The 22,446-nt window shown below is 39.5% G+C and overlaps 1 non-coding gene and 1 pseudogene across 1 annotated transcript; one reads left to right on the plus strand and one right to left on the minus strand.

Annotated features, from left to right (window-relative positions):
• Nucleotides 1-6,542: 6,542 nt before the first annotated feature.
• The window catches only part of LOC103331092 (uncharacterized), a 110,415-nt pseudogene continuing 94,511 nt past the window's right edge, over nt 6,543-22,446 (minus strand).
• On the plus strand, nt 9,854-9,960 carry LOC148916867 (small nucleolar RNA R71). The gene has a single exon (XR_016127566.1). It is a non-coding gene; the product is annotated as a small nucleolar RNA R71 (small nucleolar RNA).

The following is a 22,446-nucleotide window of genomic DNA, read 5'->3' on the forward strand; positions in this document are numbered from 1 at the left end:
CTTTTAAGGAGACTAACCCTGGATTGTAAGGCATCATGAAAATCTGTCACCATCTGTTTTTGAAGTCGATCGGCTACAATTCGTGATCATCGATTAGTGACCCACTAACTTGAGCAGGTCGATAAAGCCAACCATGCTGCACATATTTGCTTCTCTCAAAACATCATATAAGCACCTAAATATATAAAACAAACGACGGTTATTTATACACAAGCGGCGTATTATATAATTTCACACGACGAAATAGAAATAGACGTGATAACTAATTTATCACGACGGTAAAAAAAGAACGACGTGGTTAGTGGTTTAAAACGACGCAATAATTAAACAACCGACGTCTTATGATATAATGTTTGATATTTGATTAGGACAAACCTCATATATACTGCAACCACAGTAGCCCCAATTTCTTCCATGCCTGCAAACTGTGTAATATCTTCATGCAAGACGAAGGTACTTCGATCTGCACCAAACACCTCCTTCTCAATGTTGAAGGTCATGATCTTCTCCTGAGGCTTTAGTGTCGTTTCCACATAACGACAAAGGGACTGTAAGGAAGATGGCACCTCCACATTCGAATAATCAACTACTTCATTACCCTGTTTAAAGAAATAAAGCAAAATAAAATGACGTGGTAATTCATTAAAAACGACGGTTTAAATTAAAAAACGTCGTCTGATTATAATTTAAACGACGATAATTAAATACCGTCGTTTTAGATAATTTATTACGTCGTAGAAAATAAATTCCGACGTCTAATGTGAAAACAAACGATGGTTTAAAGAAAAATATCGACGTCTGAAATGTGAAAAACAAATTAAAAAGGCAAAGTTATGAGAATATACCTCCTCGTCATGCTTTTCTTCTTCTTGTTTTTCTTCTTTCTTCTCTTCATCATTTGTGTCCTTCCTTTTGGCCTTCATCTTTTTTCTCTCTTTTTTCTTCCTTCTTCCCTTCATCTTTGTTTTCTCCCATCTTCTGTTCATCTTTATTTTCTTCTTTCTTCTCTTCATCTTGATTATCTAAAGCCCCAGATTTCTGTTTTAAATAATAAAGAAATATATATATAAGACAGATTGTACAGAGAGTAAAAAAATTAAACCAAAACGTCGTGGTAAGGCATAACCTAAGACGGTATGTAAGAATTATGGACGTCTTAAAATTATTAAACGATGGTAAATAATAAACGTCGTGGTAATTGTATATTACGTCGTTAAGGACTAAAACCGTCGTCTAAAAACCACAAAGTACGACGTCTAGTGGCGTGTAAAACAAGTAAACTAAATACGACGTGATATTTAAATAAACACGACGGGTTATTTATAAAATCGTCGTGGTATGTTTTTAAAACGACGGGTTTATTCATAATAATGACGTCTAATGTTAAAAAAACAGAGAATTCAAAGTTCGCTTATGTTACCGCTTTCTTCCTGCTGTTCCCCATTTTTGGCAGATCATCCTCTAAATGTTGGGATCTCCCTTCAGCCCCAGAACAGCTTGCTTTATCAGACATTGGATTTTTGGGACTTTGCTGTAGACCTTGGTTTTGAGAGGGGCTAGTTTTCGGTTTAAGCATGCTTGGATCAAAATTGGGGATGAGGTGGGAAAGCTGACTTAGTAAATGTTCCCTCTCAGCCTCTACTAATTGTTTGGTTCTAGCTTCCATCTTCTTAGTCTCCTCTTGAAGGACAATTCTTACACTTTCCTTCAATTGATCAGCAAACTTTACCCTCTGTGGTCTAGGTAAATTGAAGAATTGCCTAGGGGAAATCCCAGCACCTACCCTCTTACTCTCCCTGGATGCTCGGGACCCAAAGCCAAGGTTAAGACATCATTACTGCCAGTTATACTCAGACTGCCTTCAGCCACTTGTTTTTGCAATTCATCCTAAAACAAAGACATACAAAAAACTCAGACAAGAAAACACACGACGGTTATTTATAAACAAACGACGCAGTATATAATTTCACATGACGCACCAATATAGAAATCGGCGTTATAATATATTTATAACGACGTTAATTAAAACCGGCGTGGTTAGTTGTTTAAAACGACGCAATAAATAAACCACCTACGTCTTTTGCTGTAATTACGAAAATGAGTTGTGATTCGATTTAGATCTTTCACGACGCTTTTTGAAAACATTTCGACGTAGTAATAACATTAACACGACGAAAAAAATTAACCACCGACGTCTTAGCTATAATTACAGAAAACGAGTTGTGATTCCAGTTTTAGATCTTTCACGACGTTTTTTAAAATATTTCGACGTAGTAAAATCATTGACACGACGGAAAAATATAACATAAGACGTAATAAGAATTATACACATTTTAATAAAATTTTAAAACAGAGTGTGTAGGCTTACAATTAATTTTGCTTTCTCTGCCACCTTTGGATCCGGGATGTTACCATGTTTGTCCTGTCTAGCTTTCTTCCATAAGGTAGATCGATCAATTTCTACCCCAGGCATGGTTTCCTCCAATTGATCCTCCAAACCAACATATCCTTTTCGAGACAATCGATGATTGTACTCAAGTTTCTCCCTAATTTGTGAATGTTGAGAATGCATGACTCAAATTCTTTGGATAACCTTGAAGCTACAAAGGCATCCCATTCTGCTTTCTCTATGAATTTATATACTTCAGGGGGTTGGCTTAATTTCTCCCTCTCCTTGATGTATGGAAGGATATAATGCCTCGTCAGTGTAGACTTGAAATCCTTCCATTTCTTGGCAGCAGAAGATAACACCGAGGTCTTGCCCCCTTGACCTACCACAAAAGCCATGTCAACGGCTTCCCAAATCTGCTCCTTTATATCATTGGGGATTTCAGCCCATTTCTTGTCCACAAGTGGGACTCTGGAGCGTGCCAACACACCAATGTAGGACTGCATCTCAGTATGTGCAGGGCCACATCCTTTCCCCCTTTTATTGTACTCAACAACTGGCTTGATTTTCTGCAATTTTCTCTTCACAACACGAGGCATTGTGCTCATACCTCGACCTGACTTTGAATCCTCAGAAATTGTTGTCGGGCTGCTTGGTTCTGTCTCAGCAGATGAAACAAACTTCATCTTCTTCAAGGGCTTGTCTTGAGGAGTTACCATTCCAAGCTCCTTACCTCCATTTTTTTGGAGCAGAGTACTTACTTTGGTCTTGAGAAACCATGGTTACAGAATAAACAAACACTGCAAGTGAAAATATTTCGGGAAAAAATTAGAACACAAACGACGGTTATTTATAAACTACGACGTATGATAAGATTTTACACGGCGTAATAACATAACATCAGACGTAATAAATGTTTAAAGAAGAAACAATATAAATGTTTAAACAACGACGAAACAATATTAAATAAGACGTAATAAGAACTTATTACGGCGATATTTACACGACGTCGTGATATTCATATTAACACGACGTAAATATTAATATAACGTCGTGTTATGGATATTCACACGACGTGAATAATAAGCTACCGTCGTATTTATAAGAAACCAAAAACATTTTTCTTTCTCTGTGAATGTTTGATTGCAGGTTTAATTTCTCTGAAACATGGTTTTTGTTTTTCCTAATTTGATAAAATACAAAGAAAAAAGCTTTGGCATCTTTTTATAGACGACGGTATCTTAAAACAACGTCGTGGTATGAACATTCACACGACGCGTCAATAATAAGATACCGTCGTCTATATAAGATACCAAACCCTACTTTCTTTCTCTCTGTATTTTATCAAATTAGGAAAAACGAAAACCATGGTTCAGTAGAAATCAAACCTGCAACTAAACAAGCAAATAAAAATTTGACCGTCATTTTAAAAACAACTTAGATCAATTTTAAGACGACGCTAGGACGATGACGAACCGTCGTAGTCTACATATTTAACCACGTAAATACAAAGCTACCTTCGTCTTATTTAGTTGAATTAGTTGTGTTCAAAGTTGAAACTTTCCCTCTCTTTCTGTGTATTTTATCAAACTTGAAAGAATAAAAATGATTTTCGCCGAAAAAAGGTAAAAAGATTTTCAAAACAAAAACAGTATGAGCATGCAAAATAGCAACAAAAATAGTGAGAAATGAAAGCTTACCTTTTGCGTGCAATGAAAGCTTTCTCTCGGATTTTGGTGTTTAAGTTCAGAGGTGACGACGAAGACAAGAGGAAGACGATGAGATACTCTGACAGTGCTCGACAAGGAAAAAGACGAAAAGTTTTCTCTGGGAGATTGAAATTTTTCTCGGGTTTGGAAACAGTGCATGTGTAAGTCGGTAGACGAAAAGTTGTATATGTATACAAACCGTTTCATAGTAATAAGACGGCGGTTTACATATAACGACGACGTATTAATAGACAAACTACGACGTTAATTTGAACTTATGACGTGGTACATAAATACGACAGTAGTGTTGTAGGTACCGCCGTAGTAAACTCCTAAATAAAAGTCGATAACTCAATATCTCGCGTCATGGTAGAAATATTTAACATGACGGTTGTTTTAAATTTACGACGTTTATTTTTATAATATACGTCGTTTTATTGTAATATACCGGCGTGGATAACACTAAACTAAAACGACGTATTATTTTTTCACGACGTGGATTCGTTTTACACGTCGTTATGTGTAATATAACCGACGTGGATTTTATTTTTATTATAAATATAATTTTTTCCCCTTTTTCTTATAGTTTATTTTTCAAAAACAGTTGCCTTATACATATAGTTTTTTCCCGAGGAAATTAATGTTCTAGAATTTATAAAGTTTCTTTTCTAGGTGACTGATTTAAATCAAATAAAAATATAAAACAACGACTGTTTTTGTTATACCGTCGTTGTTTCTTGTCGTCTTAAGTAAGAAGAAAACGCAGCGTAATGTATTTATTACCGCGAGGATTATTTTTGTTAAACGTCGTTATGTGTAATATAACCGACGTGGATTTGGTTTTTTAATTATAAATAGGGTTTTTTTCCACGGGTTCTTTCAGTTTTAGTATTCGATTAGGGTTTCAACTTCTTCTTGCCCCTTTCTCTGTCTCACCTCATCTCTTGGGAGGCAATTGTTTGAATGTTGGTTATCTGTGGCTGATTGCAAATCTGATTGCAAATCACCAATTTTCAATAAATTGTCTCTCTGATTGCAAATCTGTGGCTGCCGTCGTGAAGTTTTAGGAGGCAATTGTTTGGATGTGAATGTGTGTGTGCGTTTGTGTAGATACACAAACGCACACGCATCATTCACTTCCAAAAAATTGTCTCTCTGATTGCAAATCTGTGGCTGCCGTCGTGAAGTTTTAGGAGGCAATTGTTTGGATGTGAATGTGTGTGTGCGCTTTGTGTAGATACACAAACGCACACGCATCATTCACTTCCAAATTGTCTCTCGATTGCAAATCTGAGGCCGTTGTCAAATTTCAGATGCAATTTTTTGGATGTTAATGTGTATGTGCGTTTGTGTATCTCAAAGACACAAATACACATACATCATTAACCTCTAAAATATTGTCTTCTGGTAAGATTATGATGAGCAATAGAGTTCCATCTTGTAAGATTTCCTAACCCTTGTGATCTCAGAATAATCTGATTATGTCGGCGGTTTTCTATATAAACCGTCGTGGTTATTTCAATTCTTGTCGTTAAGTAGATCTACCGACGTAGGATAACAAAATCCAAGAAATAAATTGTTAAAAAAAATTCTTATTCAGACGACGGTTTAAATATAATGTATGACGTATAAAGTGGACAAATACGACGTTAAATTCTATAATACGTCGTTATATGAAAACCCCAACTTGGTAAGATTTAAAGATGTCGTCGTAGAAATACGAGAAAGACGTCGTTATATTTACCTTTGCCGTAGTTGTACATTAATTTAATACGGCGGTATTTTGTATTTTACCGCCGTGGATTTATTTGTAATTATACGGCGCCTTATACGAAAACTTGGTCGTGTTAATTTCGGGTAAAAACGACGGCTTTTTGAAACCGTCGTCTTTACTTTCTACGTCGGTCGGTTCATAACTTCCGCCGTTATTTGTTGGCTACGATTTTACCTCTTGAAAATCCTATTTCAATAAGACGTCGGTTTTTAAATTAAGTACGTCGTGTGTTATGAACAGCCATTTGAAACTCCATTTTTAGTTGTCTAATGTGTTATTACACGGCGGTTTTATAAAACCGTCGTCTTTTAAAAAACAACGACGGTTTTCACTTAGACCGTCGTGTTTTTCTGGTCGTCTTTTTCACTTTTTGTAGTAGTGCTTGCTTCCTAAGCTTGTCACGTTGGAACGTAGATAACCCTATAGGGAGTTCATTAGTGCACAAATAGTTAACAATATCAGCAAACCAAGGCAATGGATTGAGAGAATTCAAAGCACAAATAGAGAAGAGTTGCTCATCGGGGAAGCTTTCAAGCAATGGCAATGAATCCTCCTCTTCGTTAGATACATACAACAATCTACTCAAGTGATCAGCCACGACATTCGCACTTCCTTTCGTATCTTTTATCTCCAAGTCAAACTCTTGCAACAAGAGAATCCATCTAATGAGTCATGGCTTGGCATCCTTCTTGGCTAACAAGTATTTCAATGCTACATGATCAGTGTAAACAATAACCTTGTTAGCAATCAAATATGATCTGAACTTCTCTAAAGGAAACATGACAGCTAATAACTCCTTCTTTGTGGTGGAATAGTTGAGTTGGGCATTGCTGAGGGTTCTACTAGCATATTAGATGGCATGTGGCTTCTTATCAACTCGCTGTCCCAAAACAGCTCCAACGGCATAATCAGAGGCGTCACACATCAATTCAAAAGGCAAGCTCCAATCCAGTGGTATAATGATTGGGGCAGTTGTGAGCATCTTCTTCAAAGCATTGAAAGCATTTTCACAGTCTTGATCAAACACAAAATCCATGTCTTTGGCAAGGAGATTGCACAAAGGTCCTGTAATCTTAGAAAAATCCTTAATGAAACGCCTATAGAAACCTGCATGGCCAAGGAAAGAACTTACTTCTTTGACAGAAGTAGGTGACGGCATGGAGGCAATCAAATCAATCTTAGCTTTATCTACCTCGATTCCTTTACTAGAGATGACATGACCAAGAACTATGCCTTGGTTAACCATAAACTGACATTTTTCCCAATTAAGCACAAGGTTAGTCTGTTCACATCTAGCCAACACCTTGGATAAGTTATGCAAGCATTGATCAAAAGAATCACCAAAGACAAAGAAGTCATCCATGAATACCTCAATGAACCTTTCTACCATGTCGGAGAAAATGCTCATCATGCACCTTTGAAAAGTGGTCTAAGCATTCTGAGACCAAAAGGCATCCTCCTATAAGCGAAAGTGCCAAAGGGACATGTGAAGGTCGTCTTCTCTTGATCCTCTGGGGCTATGGTGATTTGGTTGTAGCCTGAATATCCATCAAGGAAGCAATAGTGGCTATGGCTAGCCAATCTCTCACGCATCTGATCAATGAATGGAAGAGGGAAGTGATCTTTGCTTGTTGCTTTGTGTTGAGCTTCCTATAATCAATGCAAACTCTCCAGCCTGTGGTCATTCGTGTAGGTACAAGCTCATTTGCTTCATTCTTCACCACTGTGATACCTGACTTTTCGGGGACAACTTACACTAGGCTCACCCATTTACTTTCAGAAATAGGGTAAATAATACCAACATCTAAAAGCTTCATTACCTCTTTTCTTACCACCTTCTTCATGTTTGGATTGAGACGTCTTTGGGCATCCCTCTTAGCCATTGCATTGTCTTCCAATAATATCTTGTGCATGCTTAGTGTTGGACTTATGCCTTTGATATCTGCAATGCTCCACCCAATTGCAGTTTTGTGCTCTTTTAAAACTCTCAAAAGTTCTTCTCATCATTTGGTTCGAGGTGTGAGGCAATGATAAGAGCTAGAGTCTCCTTTTCACCTAAATAAGCATATTTAAGGTGTTTTGGCAATTGCTTTAATTCCAACTCTGGTGCCTGCACAATAGAAGGTAAAACCTTATTAGTAGGTGGGGGTATTGATTCAAATTGGTTTGCATACCTCTTTCCAACTTCTATGTAGCTATCCATGCTGCAAACAAGCTCAAAAAGTAAAGGAGAGATCACAGCCTCTAAGCTGTCCACTTCTTCTTTCCTTATGCTTTGTGTGATGCATGCTTCAATGGGCTCCAAATAACTCATTGGCAGTGCTTCTTTCACCATAGTATCAATTGCATCAAGCTGGAAAACTTCATGCTTATCACTTGGAAACTTGGAGGCTTCAAACACTTTGAATGTTATTATCTCATCAAACACATTCATGGTCAATGTACCCTTCTACACATCAATAATAGTACCGACAGTTTCCATGAATGACCGACCTAGAATGAGTGGTAACTGACTGTCATGAATTGGTGCTCCTTCCATTTCCAACACCAAGAAATCTGCTGGCAAAATTAGCTCTTCCACTTTCACAAAAACATCTTCTAGAATGCGCTTAGGGTGCCTAATAGTTCTATCTACCAGTTGAATGCTCACAGATGTGGCTTGCAACTCACCAAGGTTAAGTTTCTCATAAACATGATATGGCATAAGGTTTATAGAAGCACCAAGATCAAGCAAAGCTTTTTGAAACTTAAAATCACCAACTACGCAAGGTATAGAAAACGAACCTGGATCCTTTAGCTTTGGAGGAAGCTTTCTTTGTAACACTGCACTTAACTCTTCACTCAATGCAACTTGTTCATGCTCTTTGAATCTCCTCTTGTTAGTGCATAGATCCTTCAAAAATTTTGCATACTTTGGAATCTGAGCAGTGGCATTGAGCAATGGGATGTTGATTTTCACTTTCTTGAATGTTTCCATTATCTCATCTAAGCCTTGATCTTTATTTGACTTTGATAACCTACTGGGAAAGGGTGCAATAGGCCCAAAAGCATTAGTTGAAATTGGAACTTGATTAGCATTAGATGATACCTTAGGGTTTGTGCTCTTTCCAAAAGGATTGAGGGACTGTTTGTTTGTAGTTGTAGGCTGCCCATGTGGTGGTTGAATGATCTCCACATTTTCTCCATCTTCTTGCTCTTCATTGGCATCTCCAACCATATTATCAACTTGTTTACCACTTCTCAAGATGTGTACTGCTTTAGCATGCTCTTGATGCCTTGGATTCACCTCCATTTGGCTTGGAAAAGTTTCGGATGCTCTATTGCTCAAGGAGGATGCAATCTGCCCAACTTGCACTTCTAGCTTGTTCACTGCATTTTGAAGATTTTGATTGGTTTGCATCTGTTGCCCCATGAAATTCTTGAACATGTCTTGCAATTCTCCCATTTGGTCACCCCTTTGATCTTGCACTCGTTGGGGAGTTTTCTGGAATTGCCTTTGTTGCATTTGAAATCGTGGGGAAGGTCCTTGAGATTGTTGCACATTTGAGTTATTGCTCCACTTGAAATTAGGATGATTTCTCCACCCCAAATTGTACGTGTTTGAGTGAGGATCATTATTAGGATTCCTTGCTTGAAGGTCATTTGCTTGTTCTAGCATGTGCTCTGGAAAAGATTAATCTTGAACTTCCACTTTGTTTCCTAGAGGGCCAGTCACTGTCTGTTGAAGCAAAGAACACATAACATCAAGTTTTTACAGCAATCTCATTATTAGTACTTACCTCAGAGACCACAGCTTTCATAGGAGCTCATCTTCCTTTATTGTGGCTCCATTGTTGAGAGTTAGCACTCAATGATTCAAAGAGAGTAAAAGCCTCATCTGCTATTTTGTTCATCAGTCCTTCTCCACTTGTTGCATCTACCATCATCTTTTCAGAATCAAGCAAACCTTCATAAAAAGATTGCATTTGCATCTAACTCTCTATATTGTGGTGTGGGAAAGAACTTATCATCTCCTTGTACCTCTCCTAACATTCATGAAAAGCTTCTCCTTCCATTTGTGTGAAACCAAGGATTTCCTTTTTAATCTTGTTAATCTTTTGAGCCGGAAAGAATTTCTGCAAAAACTTATTAGAAAGCTCATCCCAAGTACGAATTGAAGCATTAGGCAAAGAGTATAACCAAGACTTAGCCTTATCTTTTAAACTGAATGGGAATAGCCTCATCTTAATCTGCTCATCATCAAGGCCTTGAATTTTGATCGTAGCACATATTTCAAAGAATTGCTTAATATGCATGTAAGGATCCTCAGTGGTATTACCATAATAAGTTGGAAGAAGATAAATCATACCACTTTTAAGCTCAAACCTCTCAACTGTGAGTTAAGGACAGACGATGCACGAAGGTTGATCGGTGACTTTGGGAATGGAAAACTCACGCAGGGGTTTTCGAGGTTGGACAACAAGTGCACCACCTCCTTCATCATTGTTGTTGTTGTTTGGAATCTCTGCCATCTTGCTTGAACCTTCATATTTGTAACTCTTAGATTTAGTGCTTGAAGAACTATAATTCCTCCTCAAACCAGCACGTACAGCTGCGGTTCTTGGTGAAAGTGGCTTAGGTGAACTTTGCTCCTGGTCAGATTCGGACATGCACACACCAAGGAACTCAATTCAGTGCATTCAATGGAGATAACAACTAAATACAAAAACTGAAGACTAAAAGAAAAACCAACGAACAGAAACAAATGAAACAAAAAAAAAACAAAACAAAACAATCAAAGTAATCTAACTATAGCACCATCGTTACCGATTCCCCGGCAACGGCGCCGAAACTTGTTGAGCCTATTAAAAACAGCAACTTTAATTCTCGTAAGTGCACGAACCGTTTATAGTATAGCTTATGTAAATACGAGTCGATCCCACGAAGATTGGTAACTGGTTCCAAGTTAAATTACTTAGAATGCTAGAAAAACATAGAACAAAGAAACTGACTGACTAGCTAAACGCAAGGTCGAATTTAACAATGCCTCTTGCTAATTACTCAAGGTCTTGTTGGTCCATCGCAAATCTCGCGGCCTGGTGCTCCGGCCGAGGGGATGTGCGTCAACACGTGACGCGTCCTCCTTTTGAATACGGTGCGGTTGTGCGCGGGCGCTAGCACGTTCTACCGTGGGTCGAGGTGATGATGAGGTTCGAGTAGAAGATGGTTTAAATGTTGTGCCTGTTTTGCGTTCGACTCTAATCAAGCGATTGTGACGTAGTGAGGAACGAATCTCGGCCCGTCGGTTCACGGCCGAGCTACAAGGCCGTTTAGTGGTGGTGTTGGTAGTGGGTTTATAGGCGGTGCTCCGGCGCGTTGCTCAGAGAGCGACGATCGTATGATATATGGGATGAGTGAGGTGATAACAAGGGTGGTGCTCCGGCGCCTTGAAAATCAAGGGTCGTATGATATATTGATGAATGGATTTTCCTTACAGTCTACCACTACTCCTAAGAAAGCAAATAAAAGTATTGAAAGTGCATTACAGAAAATATAAGTTGCTCTGTGGGAGGCTTTTCGTTTGGTGTTTGAACCCTTTGAATGTAGTCCTGAGCTTGGTATTTATAGGAGTCTTGGAAGGACATTCGAGGCTGACAAGACCTGCGTGGTGGAGCCTGGCCGGGCAAGTGGATAGTCAAATCGGCATTTGGGATCGTGAAGCATGGTGGTCTGGGGTTGAGAAGCATGGTGGTGTGACCCCTATAAATCTCGGCAAATCTCGGCCACCGCCCTGATCGTAGGTTTTGCCCCTTGGCGTGGGAACGCATTTAATGCCCTAGACTGGTGGTTGAGATCTGACCTCAAGTCGCAAGATTACTTGTGAGAATGTCTGTGCCTAACCACCTTGATTTCCATCACCAAATCCTGACTTCAGTCACTTCCCTTGTGCATTAAATGCTTCTTGCACCCAATGGTTTTGCTACGGTGGTGAGGCACTACTTCATTAAATGGGGCGTGGGACCACGAGGCCACATGACGATTTGACCATAGTATCTTTGGCGTGTCTTTCATGGACCTCGGCCTCGGCCCATAATGCCGTGGTTGTGAGGCCGAGAAGATCCCGGCCGTGTTTTCTTACCTTTGAAAAGGCTAAATGTCCAAGAAACGTGGCGTTTAGTCCATGAGCAGATGCCACGGCCGAGAAGAGGTCCCGACGACCGTGATTTATTAGGCACAAACAGGTCTAGGACGGAATCCTAGCACCACACACACACTCGAAATGGGGGGTTTTGTTGTTGAAATGAAAACAAGAAAGTGAAATGAAAGTGCTCCAAAGTAAACACTGGACAGATTGTGAAACAATAATTGAGAGGTGTTAGAGCCTTGGAATCCACCACTAGTTTTCCTATCCAACTTATGAATGCATAGAAATTGACTGAAGCTTCATCAACAATAGATTATCGCATACAAGCCTATGGTATCTAGGTGCAGGATGCATGATTCTCCTAAGGCATGTAATCGTGCATGGTATCTACACAACACGTGATCTCGAATATGCAACCTAAGCATGGTATCTACTTAGAATAAAGCATACAAGAGTCATTAAGCTCCATGAGAATATGATAATCACACAAGTCCTAGAACATGGTATCTGTCCTAGTCAACCTATGGTTATTAACCCCTTTAATGATTCTTAGGCCATTCATGTGTTGCTTGTGAAAGGAGAGTAGAATTGATGAATCTAAACTCCTTCCCAACCTGTGCTAGATGCATAAAATCCTAGTTAGCTACTCCAAGAAAACATATATCAAGCACATAATAAACTGGAGATTAACAACTTGATAATGAAAGCAAGGAAATCAATTAACTATAAAATCATCCATAACATTGAATATTCATGACTAGGGCTTCATCCTAAGCCCTAACGAAATGGATTAGTTAGACATAACTATGAATAAAGAAAACAAGAAATACATAGATAGAATAAAGAGAAGAGAAGAACTAGATGGCAGCAATGTAGTTCCGAGGACAACTCCAAGCTTTTTTCTTTCTTTGTGGTGAATCTGAATGTGTGTATGAGAGTAATGGATGAAGTGAAAATGTGTATCTGACTCCCTTGAATGAGTGTGCAGCTCTCTATTTATAGAGTGCAATTTTGTCCTCCCCTTTGGGTGGTGAAGCACACCTCTCTTAGCTGCTCCCAGCTGCTCCACTGCCATACTTGCTCCAACTGACATACTTGCCAACTGCTCCAGCTGCCAAATACATGCTTTGGTATGGTTTCTTTATGGAAAGCTTGACTTTTGTTCATCCTTCTGAGTTCCTGAGCTAATTTAACTCCCATGTATGGCTGCACATGGCTCCAGGGATGTAGCCACATTAAATGTGATGGCAACCAACATGATATTTCTGTGAACTTGGTTCAGTCATTGACGTTCTGAGGGCTCCAGATTTATCCAATCGGGCTGAAATTTGGATATGTTATAATAGACACCCATTGGAACAACTTCTATCAAGGATGTCTCCTCATCCGACCTGTGTAAGTTGCTGTCATAAAGCCAGTAAGATGCCCGATGAAACTGGACTGATAAGGAGTGTGGCTCAAATTGGTTGTCTTTAAGCTCATATTCCTCTTGTGCCACTCAGCCCTCAACATGCATGAATTGTACCAAATGTCATCCCCTTGCTGTCTAAACCTACAAAACACACAAACATAGATAAGAGACTCAAAATAAAGAGAAGCTAAACAAAATTACTAAGCAAAGAAGGCATGCAAATGTGTGAAATTATGACCTTATCATGGACTCAATCCAATATCGATTGGTCCCTGAAATCGAACAATTCAGGTTCATGTGAAGTTTGTTTTGAAAGGGAGTGGCTGGTGTATTGCATAGTTTTAGCCATTAGATTTCACTCAAAACCCACCAAATGACTCCTCCCACCATATTATGATGTTCCCCAAGTTTCGGACAGAATCCGATATCGATTGGTCCATGAAATTGGACAATTCAGGTTCGTACGAAGTTCGTTATGAAATGGAGTGGTTGGTGTATTGCGTAGTTTTAGCCATTGGATTTCACTCAAAACCCACAAAATGACGCCTCCCACAACATTACGACGATCCCCAAGTTTTGGACTCAATCCGTTATTCATTAGTCCATCAAATCGGACAGTTTAGGTTCATGCGAAGTTCATTTTGAAATGGAGTGGCGGGTGTATTGCGTAGTTTTAGCCATTGGATTTCCCTCAAAACTCATCAACTGACTCCTCCCACAACATTATGATGTTCCAAAAGTTTTGGACTCGATCCGATATCAATTGGCCTAAGAAATCGGACAATTCAGGTTCGTACGAAGTTCATTCTAAGATGGAGTGGTTGGTGCATCGCATAGTTTTCGCCATTAGATTTCACTTAAAACCCACCAAATGACTCCTCCCACCACATTATGATGTTCCCCAAGTTTTGGACTCAATCTGATATCGATTGGTCCATAAAATCGAACAGGTTCGTGCAAGTTCAATTTGAAATGGATTGACTGGTGTATTGCATAGTTTTAGCCATTGGATTCCACCCAAAACCCACCAAATGACTCCTACCCCCATATTATGATGTTTCCCAAGTTTTGGACTCAATCCGATATCGATTGGTCCTTGAAATCGGACAATTCATGTTCGTACGGAGTTCATTCTAAGATGGAGTGGTTGGTGTATTGCATAGTTTTAGCCATTGGATTTCACTCGAAACTCACGAACTAACTCCTCCCACAATATTATGATGTTCCCCAAGTTTTGGACTCAATTCGATATCGATTCGTCCATAAAATCGGATAATTCAGGTTCATACGAAGTTTGTATTGAAATCGAGTGGCAGGTGTGTTGCGTAGTTTCAGCCATTGGATTTGACTCGAAACCCATCAAATGATTCCTCCCACCATATTATGATGTTCCCTAAGTTTCGGATCTGAATCCGATATCGATTTGTCCATGAAATTGACAACTCAGTTCGTAAGTTCATTTTGAAATGGAGTGGCTGGTGTATTGCATAGTTTTTGCCATTGATTTCACTCAAAACCCACCAAATGACTCGTCCCACCATATTATATTTCTCCCCACGTTTTGGACTCAATCCGATATCGATTGGTCCATAAAATCGGAGAATCCAGTTCGTAAGTTCGTTTTGAAATGGAGCGGCTGGTGTGTTGCATAGTTTTAGCCATTCGATTTCAGTCAAAACCCACCAAATGACTCCTCCCACCATATTATGATGTTCCTCGAGTTTCGGACTGAACCGAGATCGATTGGTCCAATAAATCGGACAATTCAGGTTCGTACGAAGTTCATTCTAAGATGGAGTGGTTGGTGTATTGCATAGTTTTAGCCATTGGAAGTCACTCGAAACCCACCAAATGACTCCTCCCACAACATTATGATGTTCCCCAAGTTTTGGACTCAATCCGATATCGATTGGTCTAAGAAATCGGACAATTCAGTTCAGACTACTGCTCAAATGGAGTGGCTGGTGTATTGCATAGTGTTAGCAATTGGATTTCACTCAAAACCCACCAAATGACTCCTCCCACCATACTATAATGTTCCCAAAGTTTCGGACCAAATCCGATATCGATTGGGCATGAAATTGGACAATTCAGTTCAGTAATTCCATTTTGAAATGGGGTGGCTGATGTATTGCATAGTTTTAGCCATTGGATTTCACTCGAAACTCACCAAATGACTCATCCCACAACAATATGTTGTTCCCCAAATTTTGGACTCAATCCGATATCGATTGGTCCATGAAATCGGACAATCCAGGTTTGTGCGAAGTTCGATTTGAAATGGAGTGTCTGGTGTATTGCATAGTTTTAGCCATTGGATTTCACTCAAAACCCAACAAATGACTCCTACCCCGATATTATGTTGTTCCCCAACTTTTGGACTTAATTCGATATCGATTGGCCCATGAGATCGAACAATTCAGGTTCGTAGGATTTTTTTTTTCTAAAAGGGAGTGGTTGGTGTATTGCATAGTTTTTGCCATTGGATTTTACTCAAAACCCACCAAATTAATCCTCCCACCATATTATCATGATCCCCAAGTTTTGGACTCAATCCGATATGGATTGGACCATGAAATCAGACAATTCAGGTTCGTATGAAGTTCGTTCTTCATTGGAGTTGTTGGTGAATTGCATAGTTTTAGCAATTGGATTTCACTCAAAACACACCAAATGACTCCTCCCACAACATTATGATGTTCCACAAGTTTTGGACTCAATCTGATATCGATTGGTCCATGAAATCGTTCAATTCAGGTTCGCTTGAAGTTCGTTCTGAAATGGAGTGGTTGTTGTATTGCATAGTTCTAGGGATTGAATTTCACTCCAAACCCACTGAATGACTCCTCCCACCATATTAATATGTTACCCAAGTTTTGGTCTCAATGCGATATCGATTGGGGAATAAAAACGAATAATTCATGTTCGTACAAAGTTCTTTATGTAACGGAGTGGTTGGTGTATTGCACTGTTTTTGCCATTGGATTTCAATGAAAACCCACCAAAGACTCCTACCACCATATTATGATGTTCCCCAAGTTTTGGACTTAATCCGATATCGATTGGTCCTTGAAATCGGACCATTCAGGTTCGTACGAAGTTCATTCCAAAAGGAGTGATTGGTGTACTGCATAGTTCTAGAGGTTGGATTTCACTCAAAACCCATCAAATGACACCTTCCCCCATATTATGATGTTCCCCGAGTTTCGGACTCAATCCGACATAAATTGGTCCTTGAAATCGGACAATTCAGTTTTGTACGAAGTTCGTTCTCAAATGGAGTGGTTGGTGTATTGTGTAGTTTTAGAAATTGGATTTCACTCAACACTCACCAGTTGACTCCTCCCACAACAATATGATGTTCTCCAAGTTTTGAACTCAATCCGATATCGATCGTTCCAGTAATCGACATTTCAGTGTTTGTACGGTTAGTTCAGAAATGGAGTGGTTGTTATATTGCATAGTTTTAGCCATTGGATTTCACTCAAAACCCACAAAATGACTCCTCCTACCATATTATGATGTTCCCCAAGTTTTGGACTCAATCCGATATCGATTGGTCTATGAAACAGGACAATTCAAGTTTGTACAAAGTTCTTTCTAAAATGGAGTGGTTGATGCATTGCATAGTTTTAGCAATTGGATTTCACTCAAAACTCACCAAATGACTCCCACAAAATTATGATGTTCCCCAACTTTTGGACTCAATCTGATATCGATTGGTCCATGAAATCAGACAATTCAGGTTTGTACGAAGTTCGTTATGTAATGGAGTGGTTAGTGTGTTGCATAGTTTTAGCCATTGGAATTTACTCAAAACTCACCAAATGACTCCTCCCACAACATTATGGTGTTCCCCAAGTTCTGGACTCAATCCGATATCAAATGGTCTAGTATATCGGACAATTCAGGTTCGTATGAAGTTCATTCCGAAAAGGAGTGGTTGGTGTACTGTGTAGTTCTAGAGATTGGATTTCACTCAAAACCCACAAAATAACACCTTCCACCATATTGTTATGTTCCTCAGGTTTTGGACCCCATCCGACAGTTCAATTTCGTATGAAGTTCGTTTTGAAATGGAGTGGTTGGTGTATTGCATAGTTCTATTGACTGGATTGCACTCAAAACCCACTGACTGACTCCTCCGACCGTATGATGATGTTTCCCAAGTTTTGGACTCAATCTGATATCGATTGGACCACGAAATCGAACAATTCAGGTTCGTACGGGTTCGTTCTTAAGTGGAGTGGTTGGTGTATTGCATAGTTCTAGAGATTGTATTTCACACGAAACCCACCGAAGGACTCCTCCCATATTATGATATTCCCCAAGTTTTGGACTCAATCCGAAATCGATTGGCCCATGGGACCGGACAATTTAGGTTTGTTTGAAGTTCTTTCTTAAATGGAGTTGTTGGTGTATTGCACAGTTTTTGCCGTTTGATTTTACTCAAAACTCACCGATTGACTCCTACCACCATACTATGAAGTTCCCCAAGTTTTGGACTCAATCCGATATCGATTGGTCCATGAAATCGTACAATTCAGGTTCGTACAAAGTTCATTCTGAAAAGGAGTGGTTGGTGTACTGCATAGTTCTAGGGACTTAATTTCACTGAAAACCCACCAAATGACACCTTCCACCATATTATGACGTTCCCCAAGTCTTGGACTCAATTCGACATCAACTGGTCCATGAAATCGGACAATTGGGCAGACGGTTCGTTTTGAAATGGAGAGGTTGGTGTATTGCATAGTTTTAGCAATTGGATTTCACTCAACACTCCCCAAATGACTCCTCCCACAACATTATCATGTTCTCCGAGTTTTGAACTCAATCCGATATCGATTGGTCCAGGAAATGTGACAATTCAGGTTCGTACAAAGTTCGTTTTGAAACAGAGTGGTTGGTGTATTGCATAGTTTTAGCCATTGGATTTCACTCAAAACCCATAAAATGACTCCTCTCACCACATTGTGATGTTCCCCAAGTTTTGAACTCAATCTGATATTGATTGGTCCAGGAAATCGGACAATTAAGGGTCGTACGAAGTTCTTTCTGAAATGGAGTGGTTGGTGTATTGCATAGTTTTTGCCATTGGATTTCACTCAAAACCCACCAAACGACTCCCCCCCACCATATTATGATGTTCCCCAAATTATGGGCTCAATCTGATATCGATTAGTCCATGAAATTGGACAATTTAGGTTCATACGAAGTTCGTTCTTAAATGGTGTGGTTGATGTTTTGCATAGTTCTAGATATTGGATTTCACTAAAAACCCACCAAATGACTCCTGTCGCCATATTATGTTGTTCCCTTTGTTTTGGACTCAGTCCGATATCGATTGGTCCATGAAATAGGACAATAGAGGTTCGTACTAGGTTCGTTCTAAAATGTAGTGGTTGGTGTGTTGCATAGTTTTAGCAATTGGATTTCACTCAAAACTCAACAAATGACTCCTCCCACAAAATTATGATGTTCCCCAAGTTTTGGACTGAATTCGATATCGATTCGTCCATGAAATCGGACAATTCAGATTTGTACGAAGTTCGTTCTGTAGTGGAGTGGTTGGAGTATTGCGTAGTTCTAGAGATTGTATTTCATACAAAATTCACCAAATGACACCTTCCACCATATCATTACGTTCCGCAAGTTTTGGACTCGATCTGACATCGATTGGGTCATGAAATCGAACAATTCAGTTTCGTACGAAGTTCGTTTTGAAATGGAGTTGGTTGGTGTATTGCTTTGTTTTAGCAATTGGATTTCACTCAAGACTCACCAAATGACTCCACCCACCGTATTATCGTGTACCCCAAGTTTTGGACTCAATCCGATATCGATTAGTCCATCAAATCGGACAATTTAGTTTCGTACGAAGTTTGTTTTGAAATGGAGTGGTTGGTGTACTGAATAGTTCTGGAGATTGGATTTTACTCAAAACACACCAACTGACTCCTCCCACCGTATTATGATGTCCCCAATTTTTGGACTTAATTCGATATCGATTGGACGACGAAATCGACAATTCAGATTCGTACGAAGTTTTAGAGATTGGATTTCACTCCAACCTAACCAAATGACTCATCCCACCATATTATGATGTTCCGCAAGTTTTGGACTCAATCTGATATCGATTGGTCCATGAAATCGGACAATTCAGGTTCGTATGAAGTGCATTCTTCAATGGAGTGGTTGGTGTATTGCATAGTTTTAGCAATTGGATGTCACTCAAAACTCGCCAAATGACTCCTCCCACAAAATTATGACATTCCCAAAGTTTTGGACTCAATCTGATATGGATTGGTCCATGAAACTGGACAATTTAAATTTCGTTCCTTCTAGGATTGGATTTCTCTCAAAACCCACCAAACAACACCATCCACCATATTATCATGTTCCCCAAGTTTTGGACTCAATCCGATATCGTTTGGTCAATGAAATCAAACAATTTAGGTTCGTATGAAGGTCGTTCGGAAATGGAGCGGTTGGTGAATGATATAGTTCTAGGGATTGGATTTCACTCCAAACCACTTAAATGACCCCTCCCACCACATTACGATCTTCCCCAAGTTTTGGACTCAATCCGATATTGATTGGTCCATGAAATCGAACAATTCAAGTTCATACAAAGTTCGTTCTGAAATGGAGTGGTTGGTGTACTGCATAGTTCTGGAGATTGGATTTCACACAAAACCCACCAAACGACTCCCCCCACAACATTATGATGTTTCCCATGTTTTGGACTCAATACGATATCGATTGGTCCGTGAAATTGGACAATTCAGGTTCGCATTTAAACTCGCTGAAATGGAGTGGTTGGTGTATTGCAGAATTTTAGCCGTTGGGTTTCACTCCAAACCCACCAAATGACTCCTCCCACCATATTATGATGTTCCTCAAGTTTTGGACTCAATCCGGTATCGATTGGTCCATGAAATCGACAATTCATGTTCTTACGAAGTTCGTTCTGAAATGGAGTGGGTGGTGTATTGCACAGTTCTAGAGATTGGATTTCACTCAAAACCCACCAAATGACTCCTCCCACGATATTATGATGTTCCCTAAGTTTTGGACTCAATCTGAAATCGATTGGTGCATGGAATCGGACAATTCAGGTTTGTACGAAGTTCATTCTAAAATGGAGTTGGTTGGTGTATTGCATAGTTTTAGCCATTGGATTTCACTCCAAATCAACCAAATGACTACTCCCACCATATTATGATGTTCCCCAAGTTTTGTTCACAATACGATATCGATTGGTCCATGAAATTTGACAATTTTGGTTCGTACAAAGTTCGTTCTGAAATGGAGTCGGTAGTGTATTGCATAGTTCTAAGGATTGGATTTCACTCCAACACCAAATGACTTCTCCCACCATATTATGATGTTCCCCAAGTTTTGGACTCAATCCGATATCGATTGGTCCAAGAAATCAGACAATTCAGTTAAATGCGACGTTCGTTCTGAAATAGAGTGGTTGGTGTACTGCATAGTTTTAGCCTTTGCATTTGACTCCAAACCAACCAAATGACTCCTCCCACGATATTATGATGTTCCCCAAGTTTTGGACTCAATCCAATATCGATTGGTCCATGAAATCGGACAATTCAGGTTCGTACGTAGTTCGTTCTGAAATGGAGTGGTTGGTGTATTTCATCGTTTTAGGCATTGGATTTCACACCAAATCAACCAAATAACTCCTCCCACTATATTATGATGTTCCTTAAGTTTTGGACTCAATCCAATATCGATTGGTCCATGAAATCTCACAATTTAGGTTCGTACAAAGTTCGTTCTGAAATGGAGTGAGTGGTATACTACACATTTTTAGGGATTGGATTTCACTCAAAACCCACCAAATGACTGCTCCCACCTTATTATGATGTTCCCCATGTTTTGGGCTCAATCCGATATCGATTGGTCCATGAAATAGGACAATTCAGGTTCGTACGAAGTTCGTTTTGAAATAGAGTGGTTGGTGTACTGCATAGTTTTAGCCTTTGCATTTGACTCCAAACCGACCAAACGACTCCTCCCACGATATTATGATGTTCCCCAAGTTTTGGACACAATCCGATGTCGATTAGTCCATGAAATCGGACAATTCAGGTTCGTACGTAGTTCGTTCTGAAATGGAGTGGTTGGTGTATTGCATAGTTTTGGCCGTTGGATTTCACACCAAATCAACCAAATGACTCCTCCCACTATATTATGATGTTCCTCAAGTTTTGGACTCAATCCAATATCGAATGGTCCATGAAATCGCACAATTTAGGTTCGTACAAAGTTCGTTCTGAAATGGAGTGGTTGGTGTGTTGCATAGTTTTGGCCCTTGGATTTCACTCCAAACCAACCAAATAACTACTCCCACCATATTATGATGTTCCCCAAGGTTTGGACTTAATCCAATATTGATTGGTCCATGAAATCGGACAATTTAGGTTCATACGAAGTTCATTCTGAAATGGAGTGGTTGGTGTATTGCATAGTTTTAGGCATTGGATTTCAATCCAAATCAACCAAATGACTCCTCCCACCATATTATGATGTTCCCCAAGTTTTTGACTCAATCCAATATCGATTGGTCCATGAAATCTCACAATTTAGGTTCGTACGAAGTTCTTTCTGAAATGGAGTGGTTGGTGTATTGCATAGTTTTAGCCATTGGATTTCACTCCGAACCAACCAAATGAATCCTCCCACGATATTATGATTTTCCCCAAGGTTTGGACTTAATCCGATATCGATTGGTCCATGAAATCGGACAAGTCAGGTTCATACGAAGTTCGTTCTGAAATGGAGTGGGTGGTGTATTGCACAGTTCTAGGGATTGGATTTCACTCCAAACCCGACATATGACTTCTCCCACCATATTATGATGTTCCCCAAGTTTTGGACTCAATCCGATATCGATTGATCCATGAAATCGGACAATTGAAGTTCATACGAAGTTCGTTCTGAAATGGAGTGGTTGGTGTATTGCATAGTTTTAGCCATTGGATTTCACTCCAAATCAACCAAATGACTCCTCTC

Source organism: Prunus mume, linkage group LG5 (genome assembly GCF_029339155.1).
Source record: "Prunus mume cultivar Tortuosa linkage group LG5, ASM2933915v1, whole genome shotgun sequence".
Classification (NCBI taxonomy): Eukaryota; Viridiplantae; Streptophyta; class Magnoliopsida; order Rosales; family Rosaceae; genus Prunus; species Prunus mume.